The sequence below is a fragment of the Falco peregrinus genome, chromosome 12 (genome assembly GCF_023634155.1).
Source record: "Falco peregrinus isolate bFalPer1 chromosome 12, bFalPer1.pri, whole genome shotgun sequence".
Taxonomy (NCBI): Eukaryota; Metazoa; Chordata; class Aves; order Falconiformes; family Falconidae; genus Falco; species Falco peregrinus.
Genome location: NC_073732.1, coordinates 21,733,136 through 21,748,116, shown reverse-complemented (window position 1 = coordinate 21,748,116; position 14,981 = coordinate 21,733,136). Strand labels below are relative to the sequence as shown.

The following is a 14,981-nucleotide window of genomic DNA, read 5'->3' as shown; positions in this document are numbered from 1 at the left end:
ACCATTCTGCAGCAAGACTTGAGTTTAGGAACACTGCATGAAGATATTTTAGCATGTACATGCCTGTATAATAACTTTTTTTTTTTTAATTGGTCCAGCCCACGTTACTGTTTAAATAATTGAAGGTGCTCAGCATTAAACATATTTTGCCTTGCTTTCCCCATGGCACCTTTCCCACTCCAAACTGTTTGGAATCTGAACAGACACTAAGCATTAACTAATTAAATTTCTCAAAACAAAGGTTAATTAGTGTGTTTATTTTGGATTATGTATATATTGAATTATTAAACACTATATGGTATCTAAAAAAAAAAAAAAAAAAGGCAGGATGAAAGGAGGAAACATTCCAAAGCCCAAGGAATGGCTTCCCTGGCTGCCATACAGCTACATTAACCATTTGTTCACTTCAGCACTGCGCTCCTCCAGTGACCACCCCCTGGGGGGTTTGAAGGCTAAAGGTGTGAGCCCTCCCAGTCCAAAGGGAGCGTCCAGCAGCCCTGAACTCTGACTACAGCAGATTCACGTCACTTTAGGACAACAGACAGCAGAGCTGCAGAGAACCCATGTTTAGCTCAAGATAACGTTATGGTGAATGCCTCCCCCGACAGATGCGCACGCTTCTCTTGCGGTCCCGTTTGCTGTGCCAGACATGGCAGCCACCAAGGACAGGAGGCCCCTCGGAGGGCCCCTTAGACAGAATTGCTCCTCTTCTCCCTCCAACACTCCCCCCACCTTTTTGGTCCCAAGGCAGAAGCTTTGCAACATGCAGCCTATATTCCAAATACTTAAATTATACAATTATCTGTAGGCAAAGATAACGACCGGAGTCCAAGAGCCAGACCACACTGAAAGAAGCAAGGCGGTGAGGATTCACCGGGAGCCCAGTTTTCACCCCTGCATTGACCCTGTAACAGTATCAAGCCACACAGGGTACATGGACAAGCCACTCGCAACTCATAAGAAGCAGGAAGATACAAGCTACTACCAGTCACGTTGTAATTACCTGACAGCACTAAATATACACAACGGCCCTGAAAGGAGGGCATGCAGGGCACCATTTTAGAAGAACAAAGGAATCTAAACAGCTTTCCTCCTTTCTCAAGCTTATTTCATAGACCAATTCTTCATATATGCTTGGCCTACAGCAATGGGAACGGTGTCAGATTTGCCTACTTTATGTATTTTCAGCATGCCTATCATGGTCAGTTTAAGATCCATTTTATCTGAAGAGCCTTATGACAGCTGACACAAGCTCCTTCCTTAACCACCAGAATAAGTCTCTGCATTTCAGCTTTCAATTCCTTTTCCACACAAACAGAAGTCCCGAGTCAGTTACAAAAAGCATCTCCTCTTTCAAAGCATCCTCCATTGCTTCAGTGAACAATAACCAGTGTGATAGCCCAAACAGCAAAAGAGAAATTCCCAGGCACTCCTCAGATGAGAGGCCTGAGCTATGCTTACCCAGAAGCCAGGTGACACCTGTAGAAGCTTCTCTCCTGCCACCCCACATCAGTATAATATAAACTTCAATATAATGTTGGAGATGCAGCTTCCAAGGACACCATCAGACAAATTCTGCTAGCACTTGCAAGGGGGCTAAAAAGGACAGCTCATTGGTGATGGACGGCAGAAGCAAAAATAGGCCGGTTGCTGGTTTATCACCTTGTGATAGCTGCAGCACTATCAGGAGGAGCCATCAGAGCTGCACCTGACACCTCCAGAGAAGGGAGAAGTAGCTTCAGCTGCTTGTTCTCACCCTGCTGTCCTGCTCCTATCCCCTGAGGTCAGGATTCCTCCTGTCACAAATCTCTGCCTAGATTGCCAATTATTTACCACCAGACTTTTTTCTGATTCATTACCGGATCGCAGGACCAAAATGGATAAACTTGGTGTACAGCCATTGCTTAGGAAGGAATGCAAATAAACCTGGCTCTCTGATTATTTTTTTTCCCCTACTTAACATTTCTTCAAATGCATTTTATTATGGAAATATTCTTTCTGCAGATCTAGGAAGGCAAACCTAATTAAAGTTACTTTATTGAGGGACCTTATACCAACACTTGCTGTAAAGAAACAAGTTGTTAAAGCCAAAACTCCTTTTTTTTTAAGCTCAAATATTTTTGTCCTGCCGTAGAAGAGAAAATATATCTTTGAATGATGGATATCTCAGAAATCCGATTTTATTTCCCTTTTCTCCTTTCCTGATGGTCTTATGTTTCGCATTCATACACTTTGGGAAAATTGCCTTGGAAACTTTTCTGATGATACACTGAAGGTCATCGGATGTGATACAAAGTGAACCCGGATCTCAGGCTTTGCAAATGTTCAGTATGTAAATTACAGGAGCTGTGAAGATGGAAATGAGGCATACAGATGCTGTTATGCACGAAAAAGCAGAGGGGAAACTTCAGATTTCCTTTCACTACAGAGGCGGTTGGTGTCTACAGGCACTCTCCTCCCTGTGGTATTTCTAGCATGAAAAGGTCTCAGCTTCTCTATGGGTGTTATTTCAGAAGTGACTAGCTCTGCGGTCCTCAGTGGAGGTCAAGGACTGGGATGGGTCTTTAAATCCATCACATGTCTGGGCAGAAGTGAGGGCCAGATGCAGCTGCAACCTGGATGGGAGGAAATGGGGCGGCATCTCTGCAGGGCATTGTGAATGCCTGTCCGGTAGCCTAATTTCTGGGATGAGTCTTGTTGATTGCCATTAGACTAGTCCCGAGGAGGAATATGTCTGCGTCGTGAATGGCAGCACAGACGCACAAGTGGAAGAGATAAAGATTCAGCACTCGATTTCATCCATCCTTGGGCATATCACTTGGAGGCCAGCTTCTGAAAGATGACAGAGATCAAAGGATGAAGACAGATAACCAGCTTCATTTTCAGCTCTATTCCTGGGCATGTATTTCCTGCATGTTTCAATAGGAAATGAGTACCTTTGTGCTTTTTAAAAGATATTACTAAATGCCTTTGGGTAGCTGGTTTCGTAATGAGGAGCCAACGTACATGTAAATGGCAGACCTTAAACTGCACTTTGTTTCAGTTTCCCACCTGAAATCTCCCTTTGGTTTCTCCCAGGTCTTGCTCAGATTGGGAGCAAAACTCTACTCTAAGCAATAAACACCATGAAGAGATTCTCTAGGCCTGATTTCAAGAAGCGATGAGTACTCGGCAGCTAATGGGAGCTACTGGTGCTGGGCAGTGTTGAAACTCAGCTGCAGTGCCTCAAGTTCAGTTCCTCAAAAATGAAGGAATCAAAAACTTGCAACTGCTTTTGGTATTTTTTGCTTAAAAGCTCATTAGGGAAGCTGAGATGTGGACGTATTGATGATGGCGTGGAAGGACTGCGTCGAGTCAGGTGCTCACTGTCAGGGGACTGGAACCATCCAGGGCAGATCGAATGGGAGAGAAGGGTTGAGCCTCCCCCCAGCCTCCTTATAGATCCGCTCTGACCTGCTGCAAAAAAAAGAAAGAAAAAAAGGAGAGGAGTAGTTAAAACAACACTGGAAGGGAAATTCCAACTCCCTGACCCTGGGACAACCTCACCCTTCATGGTAACAGAGCAGCAAAGAGAGGGAAAATGAAGAAATTGCCTCAAAATGAAAAAAAAAAAAGAAACAAAAAGATTTGTTGAGTCATCCAGCAGCATTCGCATCAAGGTATTTTGTTAGCAACTGCGCTAAAAGAGTAAATGTAACATGTTCTGCTTTGGCTCTTCCTTTAGCAGCAAGATTGATTTGCATTCACACATGGAAATCTGGTTTACAACAAGGCTCCCCTTCCCCTTCCTTTCTTTCATTGTTTCCATCATGTATCTTGGCTAGAAAATCTGCTCTTGTGGAAAAAACCCACACCAGACAAACCCGGGGCAGACCATTCCCCACCATGCACATGTTTTCTTGGAGAGTTTTTTTTCTCCCGAAAGGCTGTTTTGAGGAGCAGGAAGGTCCCGTCCTTGGCCCCACCAAGCACCGGCACCGCCTGCCGTGCGGGGCATGGGGAGCCTCTCTCCCTCAGGAGGAACTTGTCCTCCACGAGCCCTGGGTTTCGCAACGCATGTAGGAAACATCTTGAGCTGGCCTTGATTTATGCAGAAATGTTAGCTAATCTCTTTTATGTAATCACCGATAGCTGTTTCTAAAGGCTAAGTCCCCCAAATGGAAGGAATGAATTAAAAGAGACAGATGCGGTTTGGCTGACTCTTTGTTCCAATTACAGCCTCAGAAATAACCTAGTTAGTTTGTGCTGATTTATGCAGGGGTTCACACACGTTGCACACCCACCCAGATGGGAACATGCAGGTTATGTGCTGTTCAGCCCTCTTGCACTGACTGATCCCGGTCACACCAAAGCCACTGGAACTGCTCCAGGTTCATTCTGCTGAAATGCGATCAAAGTCCGGTCAAAAGTCACGTAAGACTGGATTTTCATTTACCCTGGCTCCCCTCGCTTGGCATCGCTGCAGGCTTTTGGAGCTAAAGGCTCCCAAAGTGACTTGGGGAAGGCAAAATCTCTGTAGTACCTTCTGCAGCATCTCCCAGGTTCATACTCCACAGAGTGCAGGTCAGGAGCCACCTTGAGGCTTAGTGACCTGCTTGGCTGAGACGTGGTGACAAGCTCCCCAATCCACATGCACAGCGGGACCTGAAGGAGAGATGTTCCAGGCACGTCCGGACCCACCAGACATGCATTTGTGGGTGGGCAGGGTGCAAGCGAGCCTGGCGAGAGGCTCAGAATCCTGCCTTTGGGAGAGAAGATGCAGTGTCTGCTCAGCCACCCCACCTTCCCTGCTTAGAGATAGAGATGCCTCTTGTTTCAGGGATGGAGCCACTGCCCGGCTCACATGCGCTGATGAAAAGACCCTCCTCTTACTTCTTCCCCATGGAAAAATACTGCCGAATAGGGCTGCGTTTAGGTTCCCTCCCTCCACCAAAGGCTCTCCTGCTGTGACTGACTTCAGGGATAGCTGGAGCAGTCCCACGGGCCTTAGAGAGTATTTTCCCATTTTATGTAAACTGAGTACCAGCTCTGTAAAAAGGGAAAGATTTATGCTTGGCAAACATTTCCAAGGAGCCAATATTTCCCTGTTACTCGTGGCTTGTGAATACAAACCTCACACAGCTGGTACCTCCACTAATGATCCCATTACAATATGTATTGAGCTGATACTCTGTGATATCTCATTGAGGTATTCATCCATGTCAGAAAGGATTTGTCCATAAAAACATCTCTTCTCATACCATCATAGGATGCTGCATTCATTCCTCCTTCTTCTGTCATCTGATGCTGCCTAATCCCACTCACTGACATCAATCACAGGGGGAAAATAAGACAATTAACTGGCAATTAATTAAATTATAAACTGTAAGGAAGAGCAGAATATTTGTAAACCTTAATAGCCTTATTAACATGCACATTACAAGCTAGTTGCACAATCTTATGGCTATGGATATCTTTATACATCTATGACATCATGCAGACTTTAATCACAGGGTAACGACTGTTCACCTCAAAAGGCTGCACAGCAGTTCAAGGAACCTGCCCGGCCAGCCCGGAGCTGTCACGGCACAGCTGCTTTACACCTCCCCTCCTGCAGAAACCTGGAGTAAAGGATCACCTGAGCACGTGCTGTGTCGCAGCGTGCCACCAGCTGCGGCTCCTGCAGTTCTGTGCTGCGTTCAGGCCAGGAGGGTGTGGGGATGGCGATTCCCTACGGACAAGCATTTCCTACACAACACAGGTGTCTCATGGTGTACATAGGCAGCAGGGAGCTCTATCCAGCCCCTGGGCTCTTTGATCCAGGCTGTGAGTATATTGACTTGGAACAACTCAGAGCCCTGTGGTGACAGCCACCCGGTCCAGGGCTCTCCGGGATGAACCGGGCGCCTGATCATCACGAGTGGTGATAAACCTCAGTTCCTTCCCCTGGTCCCTGCTCAGCTGGGTGGGCTGCTGGCTCTTCTGTCACAAGGACACATGTGCATTGGGCTAGGGCTGAAGTCTGAAAACTCACCATTGACAGTAACAACAGCCTATTATTGTATAATGCATATGCAATGTGGTTTTGGTTAAAGCGATTTCCTGTAGGACTTAAGGAAAGTAAGTGGGAAGACAACAACAGCTCGAGTAAGGCACCCTCTGCATCATCGCAGCAGCTGTTGCAAGGCAGTGGCAGAGGCTCCATCACTGAGGAACTGGGCTCTTAATGGTGCCTGACCTCTGTTTAAAGGTCAGGACAGAGGAGGAAAAAACCCAACCCAATCCACCCAACCCACAAGTGAGGGCATGAAGCCATAGCCAGTCCCAAAGGAGGTACCGGCACCTACGGCATTGCAATGGTCATATTGCCACAGTATTGCTACATGGTCCTCGGGTCCCCTATCAATAACCTTCACACAAAATCCTCAAGGTACGTTCTCTCTTTATCATACTATTTATACAATATTTTTTGTCTTGGAAAGGTGACTGAATCAGTCCATCTAATATACACCAAACCCATGACTCTTCCCTAGTCTATTTGTTCCAAAAGAAGTACCTTGTGAAGTGAAGTAGGAGAGTGACCTACTAAAGCAGGGAAATTAGAGTGTAGAAGATGGATTGAGCTGTAAATCAGGTTTGCCTCCAATGGCAGGTATAGCCTAACTTAGGCTCTGCCATCCTCCCTCCCTCAAAGTCAGCTGCATCCTGAATCTCAGCTGTGTTAACTCTGGTTCCAGTCCAGTGTTATTTCTGTAACACGTGAACTGGGATGACATGCACCCAGCCCATTTGTTTATTTGTGGAGCGTGGACCGATAGCCAAGTGCTAATAAAAGCAGCGTTCTCCCTACTGTGCCATTCCGCACTAGGTACCGGCGGCAGGCTGGACCTTCGGGCATACGCTGCTCGCTGTGAGCAGCCTGGGGTCATGAAGCAGCAGCGGCTCAACATTTTCATTCTTAATTTTGACGGAGCTGCATTGCCACATTGTTTTCACTCGCAGTTCAGCTCTATATTTAGCCAGGGATTCTGTCCTTGGCTTATTTTTTTTCGGCAAGGTTGGTAGCTAATGCTGCTCTGCTGTCGGTATGCCTGCCTCCCTTGTCAATGCGCAGGCTGTTCTTGGGATGCATGAGGCAGTCAGATGTGACAGAAACTGAGAGGTTTCTTTCACAGCTCGGAAGGGAGAGGAAGGAGCCAAGCATTTCCATACCCACCCTAGGAGCTCCGGTCCCTGGGGAGGGCTGGAATCCGATGCCGACTGGCGCTGGGAACACCCACGTTCAGCTAACCTGACAGCAGTGTTTGCTGCAGGGTAATTGGCTCTGAGGAGGCATTACTGCAAGAAAAAAATAAATTAATCAAACAAGATGGGACATCAGACATTTTAAAAATAACCCAAGGGGAAGCTCCAAGAAACTGTGATGACCAGGGGCCAGATCCAGATTCCCTAACCCCAGCTCACGTCTGGGGTAATTCTGACCTCGGCGGAGTTGCCTGGGCTGGCGCCGAGGCCAGTGAGATCAGAATCTGGCCCAAATCACTTGGCCTCCTGCTGCACCCCATGTTGTAACTATCCATGATGTTGACACATTCAACTTGCCACTCGTTTGTGGGACTAATTACACATTCGCATTTGTCTGCGCTCTCTCGGCTCCTAGCAACTGCAGTCACAGTCCTAATTAAAATAATAGACTGAGATTGGTAACATTACTGATTTAACAGGAAATTAGAAGAGTTACGTTCGCAGAGCTTAGGTAATTGACACCAACAGCGCTTTTCTTGTAATGTGCATTCTGTGATTGATTTTGTTCCCCAGTCAGACCTAAAAGCAGCTTGGGAGCACATTCCACCATCAGATTACAGTACAGAGGAATTAAATGACTATTACACCACTGCCTGCTCTAGAGCTGGCAGCTGTGGGCTCGAGCATGGCTTTGAGCTTCCAAACCAAACATTAGACCTAAAATTATAAGCCTAATGTAAAACAAAACATGTTCGGCACAACATGTTCAGTTCCCCTTTTAAGAGCTTCCCTGCAAGGCACTCATCTGACAGCGCTCCTGTCCTGGAGGAGGGCTGCAGCCGACACAGGCGTAGCTTGTGCATCCTTGGTTGCCTCAAATACCAACTTCCTTAAAAGAGGACGTGACCTAAAGATACTATAGGTTCCCATCAGCAGACAGAAAGGCTTCGTGCACACCAATGACTGTGCAATGCACAGGAACACCCTGGTCATACAGTGGTAGAGTTGGGAGCAGATGGTGATGGGGAATGTTCAAGGCGTGCGATGAGATTTCATCGTCATGTTGGAGAGAGAAGGCTCTGCTGTACTAAACCCATCCTGCAGCTCAGCTCACTCCACATGAAGAAGTTCTGTGTGTGGGTAATATTACAAGGCAGCAATATTGCCCTTCTTACGGAATGGGAATGGGATTTCTGGAGTTGGCCCTGCTCATTCTCACGGTGGTGTAAGTTCAAAACAGGTCCATACCAGCCTCAGAAAGATGAATCAGTCTTTTTTTGCTGAGGAAGCTTCTGACTCCACAGTCTTCATTTATGTTATTCATGAAATAGATCCTGGCATTTTCAACAAAACAGGCTGTCATAATAGAGTAATTGTCACAAAAATGAGGTGGACTGGTTCGGTGTCAGTAGCTGCAGCTGGGGCTGGTATCTTACATCACCTCTGTCCCCAGAGCCTGGGGCTACAAGGGCAGATGGGTTTCTAATCTGACCTCCTGAATGTCCTATCTTCAATTCCCTCCAGTTACAGTGTTGTGTTGTCCAGTAAGTTCCCTATACTGTGTTGTGCTGGGTAGTCAGTTCCTTTCAGAAAGGCACATACAGCCCCATTTGAATGCACCAAAATGGAGAACCCGCCTCTGCCCTTGGTAGTTTCATTCAGCTGACAGCCACTTCCAAAAACGTTCTGGTCACCTCACATCCTTCTCAGCTACTTGGAGGCGCTCTGTGATCACTACTAAGCAGCATCTACAAACAGCTGTTCCTGAAGATCACAGTCCTAAAAATGAGAAGAGTGAGAGCAGACAGTGTGGGGGAACCTCAGGGGTCAGGACAGGGTGGGTGTTTGTAGGGTTTTACACAATGCCACCACTGCAAGGAGGTGTGATACCTTATCAGATACACCCCCCACGGCGGGGCTAGCTGCAGCACATTTTGTGTGAGTGAAAACCATTCACCGCGTTCAGCCAGTGACTTCCCGTGCAATGTCGCATGCAACACTGGCTAGTAGCTTTTATATGTCAAGACAGGTTGTTTACATCTGTACACCTATAGATTGAGACACCATCTTTGGAAGCATACACAGCTGCTGCCTGCTTCTTTAGAAATGCATCGCCTGTAAATTATTGTGAAAACTCTGTATGAAATGCCAAAATTGCATAAAGCTGCAAGAATATTAGTTACCTAATAGTCACATGCTCCTGTGTGCTCTTTTCTATTTGTGGACTCAGAAATGCGCTGGGAAGAACAAAGTGCACATGGTCTAGACTTTCTTGTCTGATATTAATCCCAGCACAACAGGACTATAAAATGTTTTCATGAACATATATGTCTTCTACAGAGAGCTTCATGGAATAATACTGCCGAGAGAGCTGCAACGTAGGAAATACCTATCCATGGTTTATAAATCCTATCCATCTCAGCATGTCTCAGGGAGTATTATCAGGGCCCTGGAGAGCTAGTGGAAATGCTACTCTTGCAGCTTGCATAGATAATTGTTTATAGAAGTCTTCCTTTCCTTCTGCTGTGCCTGTGAACGATTATATCCAGAAGGCATTTGCTGTGTCCGTCTCATTTGGCTTCAGCAGCTCCCAGAGGGATCACACGTGGGATGCTCCAGTAAAGCCCCTATCTTCCCGTTGGGCACAGACAAGAAGATTCAGCTATGCTGCAGATATTTCTCCCTATGCTTTATCCTGTGAGAACCAGCTTTCAGGTGGTAAATGGCAGTCTGGGCTTTAATCACTCTGCACGTGCACTGAAACGAATACTGGGGCATTTGCTTCTGGAGTCTTTCTGTACCCCACAATTTAAACTTGCCCACTATTAGCAGATATTTGATCCCATAAATATTGGCCAAATGCTCAGAATGGATGCCTGCTGTTCACAATGATAGCATTGAGCTAGCCTAAAAATTAAATGCCATGATTTTCTCCCCGTGTCCCTTGTTGAACTGCACTGCTGCCCATGACACCCCACCAACAGGGCAAATTGCTGTCAGTGCAGGCGACTCCCACACCATGAGGTCAGGCACCCTGCGCCCAATCCCGCCTCACGTGGAGCCGCTGGGGAAGCTCCGAGTGATGTGAACGGTCCAAGAAATTGATATCCTCTGGGTCTGGGTCAGGAGGGAAGCCTCAGCGCCGCACTCCGAGACCCACCTGTGCCTAACGGAGCACCAGCACTGCTCCCAGCTCCTGCCACCAGCCATGGCTCGCTGGGCAGGGAAAACACTGGGGGTAATGCCCGAGCGCTACAGGCGGAGACATCTCTCGCTTAATCCCTTGCTTTGATCCAAGCTGAGCAGGGGAACATACTCCTTGCTCAGCACACCCTTTCCATCCCTCCCACCCAAATAAGAAACACAACCCATCTGAAGGCGCTCCCGACCTAGCTGTGCGTCTGCAGGCCACGCACGGGAAGAGGCCGACGGGGAAACACGAGGCAACGCTGCAGAGCGGGGCGCACAGCACCCAGCAGCCTCCCTGCCGCAATAAATCGCAAGCCTTGTGGCAAGGCTAAGTTGGAAACACATGAGAACGCTTCAAATGGCTTGTCTGAACACTGAAGGAGTAGGCGATACATTCCGTATGACCCTGAACGAGACAGCGCGGGCACGGCGCGACCAGCCTGGAAAGCCAGAACAAAGGTGTGTGTGCCGTGATAAGGCAGGTGACGTGGCGGAGCTGTGCCAAGGGTGACAAGGCCCGGACGGGCCGGGGAAGGCTGTCTCTGTCTCGCAGCGCCGTTCCGGGTGGCGCACAGCGGAGCTGCGGGCGAGACGGGCACTGGGGCAGCCGGGGGTGCCGAGCGCGGGGCCGGGCCGCACGGGGCCGGCACGTGGGGCGGCCGCGCTGTGGCGACGCCACCCAGCACACGCGTTGCCAGGCCCGGGCACGGGCGCGCGGGGACACGGGGCACCGCCCGTGGCTGCAGGCCGCCGCGGCCCGCCCTGTCGCCCGCGCCCCGCAGGCCCCGGCGCCGCGCTGCGGGACACCTGCGGCGGCGGGCGGCCGTCGGAGCCGGGGGAGCGGCGCTGCCCGCGGCCGGCCGGAGCCCGGCGGGCCCGGTGGGGCCTGGCGCGGCGCGGCCGCCATTTCGCGGCGCCTCCCGCCGGCGGCCGGGCCCGGCCCCACCTGCCGCCCGCCCCTCCCCCCCTCCGCGCGCGGCGGCGCGCCCCTCCCCCGCCCCTGCCCGCGCGCCCATTTCCGCCTGGCCGGGCGCCGCGCGGCGCGGCCTCCCCGCCCCCTCCGCGGTGCTCAGTCATTCAGGCTGGGAGAGTCAATAACACGCTGACATCACCGGCGGCGCGCGGGCACGGCGCGGGGCTGCCGCGCGGGGGGAGGGGAGGCGGGGGGCGGGGCAGCGCAGCGCCCCCGGCCCGGGCTGCGCCCGCCCAGCGCCCCGAGGGGAGCCGGCCCCGGGGGGACCCCCGTGGCGGGAAGCTGCTGAGGGGAGAGGGGTGGGGGTGGGTGCTGAGGGGAGACCCCGCAGGGCTGCGGCTGTGGGAAGCCCGCTGAGGGGAGACCCCGGGGGAGGAACCATTCGGTATGGGCCGCTGAGGGGCGATGGCCGAGAGATGACCCCTGAGGGGAAATGGCTGAGGGGATAGGCCGCTGAGGGGAGACCACCGGGGTAAACCCTTGAGGAGGGGTCGCTGAGGAGAAATAGCTGAGAGGAGGGTGCTGAGGGGGAGACCCCTGAGGGAAGGCTGCTGAGGGGAGACCCCGGGGGGGGGAACCACTGAGGAGGGGCTGCTGAGGGAAGATGGCAGCAGGAATGGTGCTGAGGGGCAATGGCTGCTGAGGTGGGACCCCAAGAGGGGAAACCATTAAGGAGGGTCCACTGAGGAGAAATGGCCAAGAGGAGGGTGCTGAGGGGAGACCCTTGAAGGGAAACTGTTGAGGGATGACCCCTGGGGGGAAGCGGCTGGGGGAAGGCTGCTGAGGGGACACCCTGGTGGGGGTGCCGCTGAGGGGAAATGGCTGACAGGAGGCAGCCGAGGGCCACTGCTCTTGTCTCTGGGTGTCCGTAGCCTCTGCTCATTCGGCCTCCGTGGTCCCAAGTCCTCTGCCGACATCTCCCTCCACTCCAGTTAACCCCCCTGGCACTAGCCTCCCACAAAGCCAGGGAAGGGGAGGGAAGGCGGGCGGTGGAGCTGTTGCTGTGGGGCTGTCGCCCGCAGCCCCTCGTGCAGGGGGTCTTGGGCCCACACAGCCACCCACAATCTGAGCAAACCCATGAGGCACAGTCCCGTGACTAACAGGAGGGACTCCAAGGCTGGCATCCCTGCGACATCAATCATTTTTACCAAACATACAGAGTTTGTATTGTGACTTGCGTTGTCTGCTCTGCCTGAGTCCGGAGGGGGAGGGGACTGCAATATAAAGGCATCATCAGGCTGTGCCTTCCCTTTCCTATACCAAAGATAGAGAATATTATAAATTTAATAGACCTTCTTCATAATTCATAGCTTGCTTGTGGAAAAAAAAAATCATAATAGCTTGGTGTGATATGTCAGGCATCTATAATTCATGGCGCTGAGATCACACAACCACTGTACAGTGGGAGTTCACAGAGTGAGATGTTTGTAATTAATCTGTGAAAAGAGAAACAAAGGCAATAAACTAGGAAGGACAATAAATAAGGGCCAGATCCTTCCACCCGCACTGACGTCGAATAATACTCTGCTGGAAAGCTTGAGTAATCCCTGGCTAAAATCAATAAAATTAGCCAAGAAGTGGGGTAAATAGTAAATTTACCACTGGCTGGTTCATTGCAACACAGTTAGAAGCAGACTGTACTGCCCTTTCGGGTAACAGGGTGCCAAAAGCAGCAGGACGGCCTATGCTTAAGCTAGGCGTGGATCAAAGTACAAGGAGATAAGGGCACTCGAGTTGGGTCTTGTGGCCGTGGAGGTGGTGCGAGGGAGCATGAGGCTGTGCGGCGGGGACCGGGGGACTCCCTCTGCCCTCCCTGTCCCACAGGATGCGAGCTGCAGGTCTGGGGAGGACTGAGGGGCTTGTGAGCTGCTTGGAGCATTTGCATCAACCTCCTTGACTTCAGCAGGACTGAGGCATGTGCTGAAGTGCTTTGCCGAACAGGGAAGTTTCCTTGAATCAGATCCTGTGCATGGATTCGAACAATTTGTGCTGCTAATGAAGATTGGCTGCAGCGGTAGAACGAGCCGAAGTTGCTTCCTAATTGGAAACAGTGAGCTGGAGATCTCCAGAACCCCCTTCCTCTCGCTATTGTCTATTTTCATCCTGGTGAAGCTAAAGCTGGTAACTGCGATGCGACAGCTTAAAAACTCCCTGTGGTTTCTCACAATAGACCAACCGTCTACACTGGTTTTCAAATGATGCAGGGAAATCTTGTAAGACTGCATGGCCAATCAAGGGGGGGTGGGGGGGAAGAAATTAATTTCTTCTCAAGTGGATGCTGCAAGGAAAATGGAAGAAATCCTTGTCCTTCGGGGAAAATGAAAGAAGAAATCCTCATCCTTCTGGGATTTTGTCTAACATATGGCTTTAACCAAAAAGAAAATGGTGTCAGGTCAATTGGACAAAGCCATGCGTCACGATTAAATAATTTTAATCTGAGATAAACAAGGCGCAGGGCAGAGGGGCATCATGGTGAGGCAGAGGTGACTTTAAAAGGAAGCCTGGGCCTTGCTCCCTGGCGTTCTGATAGTGCCAGTGCACGGATGCTGGAGGCCAGAGGCATTCATTGTTTTGTTTACTCATTTGTGACTCTCTTGAAAAATAATTGGTTTTCTTTTGTTGCTTGTTTATTTGTTTGACTGTTTGCATTCTTTGGATTCAATTTCTCCTGTAATATGGCCTTAATTTGCATTGTGAGGATCCATGTTTATTTATGCATTTATTTTGTTAACTTATTTATTTTTTTTTATTTTAATTACTCCTAGGCTGCTGGCTCTGCAAAAGGACAGCGGCCACATGGTGAGGAGGAAAACCAGGAGGTGCAGCCTCCATATCCACTGCCCATACAGCTCCCATCCCAACCCTGACGCCTGCATGGTCTTGGTGGTTGCTGTTCCCTGCAGGGAGCTCTGAGCCAAAAGCACAAGGGGTGCGTGTAGGGTGGTGCCTGTAGGCTCGATACAGTGTTAACAGTGAAATCCATGAAATTTCCCTCTTTGTAGGCCCCACCGAATTCTTGGCCTAATCCAAGCCAAGTTTGGGCTCTGCATATCTCAGTGATGCCCTCTGGTGACCTGGACCCACGGGAGCTGCTGGCAGCACGCAGGTCCCTCCCCAGTGGGGCCATGGTTGGCAGGAAAGTCACACAGGAGGGCACTTTTCCTGCTGTATAGATCCTCAGGGGAAAGTAAGTAGAAACTGGGGATTTATCAGGTTCTCCAGCTTCTTGACTCAGTCTGCTAAGTCCCTGCAGAATCCCACTATTGTTCAGCATCTGGGAAAAAGCTTAAGGGAACACCTGACCATCCACTGCTTCATGCTGACGTTGTGGGCAGTCAGGAAGAGGGCCCCATGACCCGCGGATTAGGTGCCCTGATAAGCTGATCCAGTTATCACGCAGGAGAACATACTGGAATTAATGATTTTGACTTTAACTGGCTCTCATGTAGCCTTCCAAAAAGTATGTGATTGTGCTAATCGGCCCCGAAGGAGCATTGCGAGGCCCGATTCATTGTTGTGGGTACGACACTGAGAGCTCCTGGCACAAAAGACTGTGCAAGTGCAGAATATTTCCCTCTGTGTTTTATTGGTTTTG

General features: G+C 50.2%; 1 long non-coding RNA gene across 2 annotated transcripts; it reads right to left on the bottom strand.

Moving 5' to 3' along the window:
* Window positions 1-241: 241 nt before the first annotated feature.
* Window positions 242-7,317, bottom strand: LOC114010920 (uncharacterized). Of its 2 annotated transcripts, XR_008749473.1 has the most exons (3): window positions 4,523-7,317; window positions 4,284-4,380; window positions 242-3,456 (listed from the first exon to the last, which is right to left on the bottom strand). It is a non-coding gene; the product is annotated as an uncharacterized LOC114010920 (long non-coding RNA). The 2 variants fall into 2 exon arrangements; XR_008749472.1 differs by having other exon boundaries at window positions 242-4,380.
* Window positions 7,318-14,981: the final 7,664 nt, after the last annotated feature.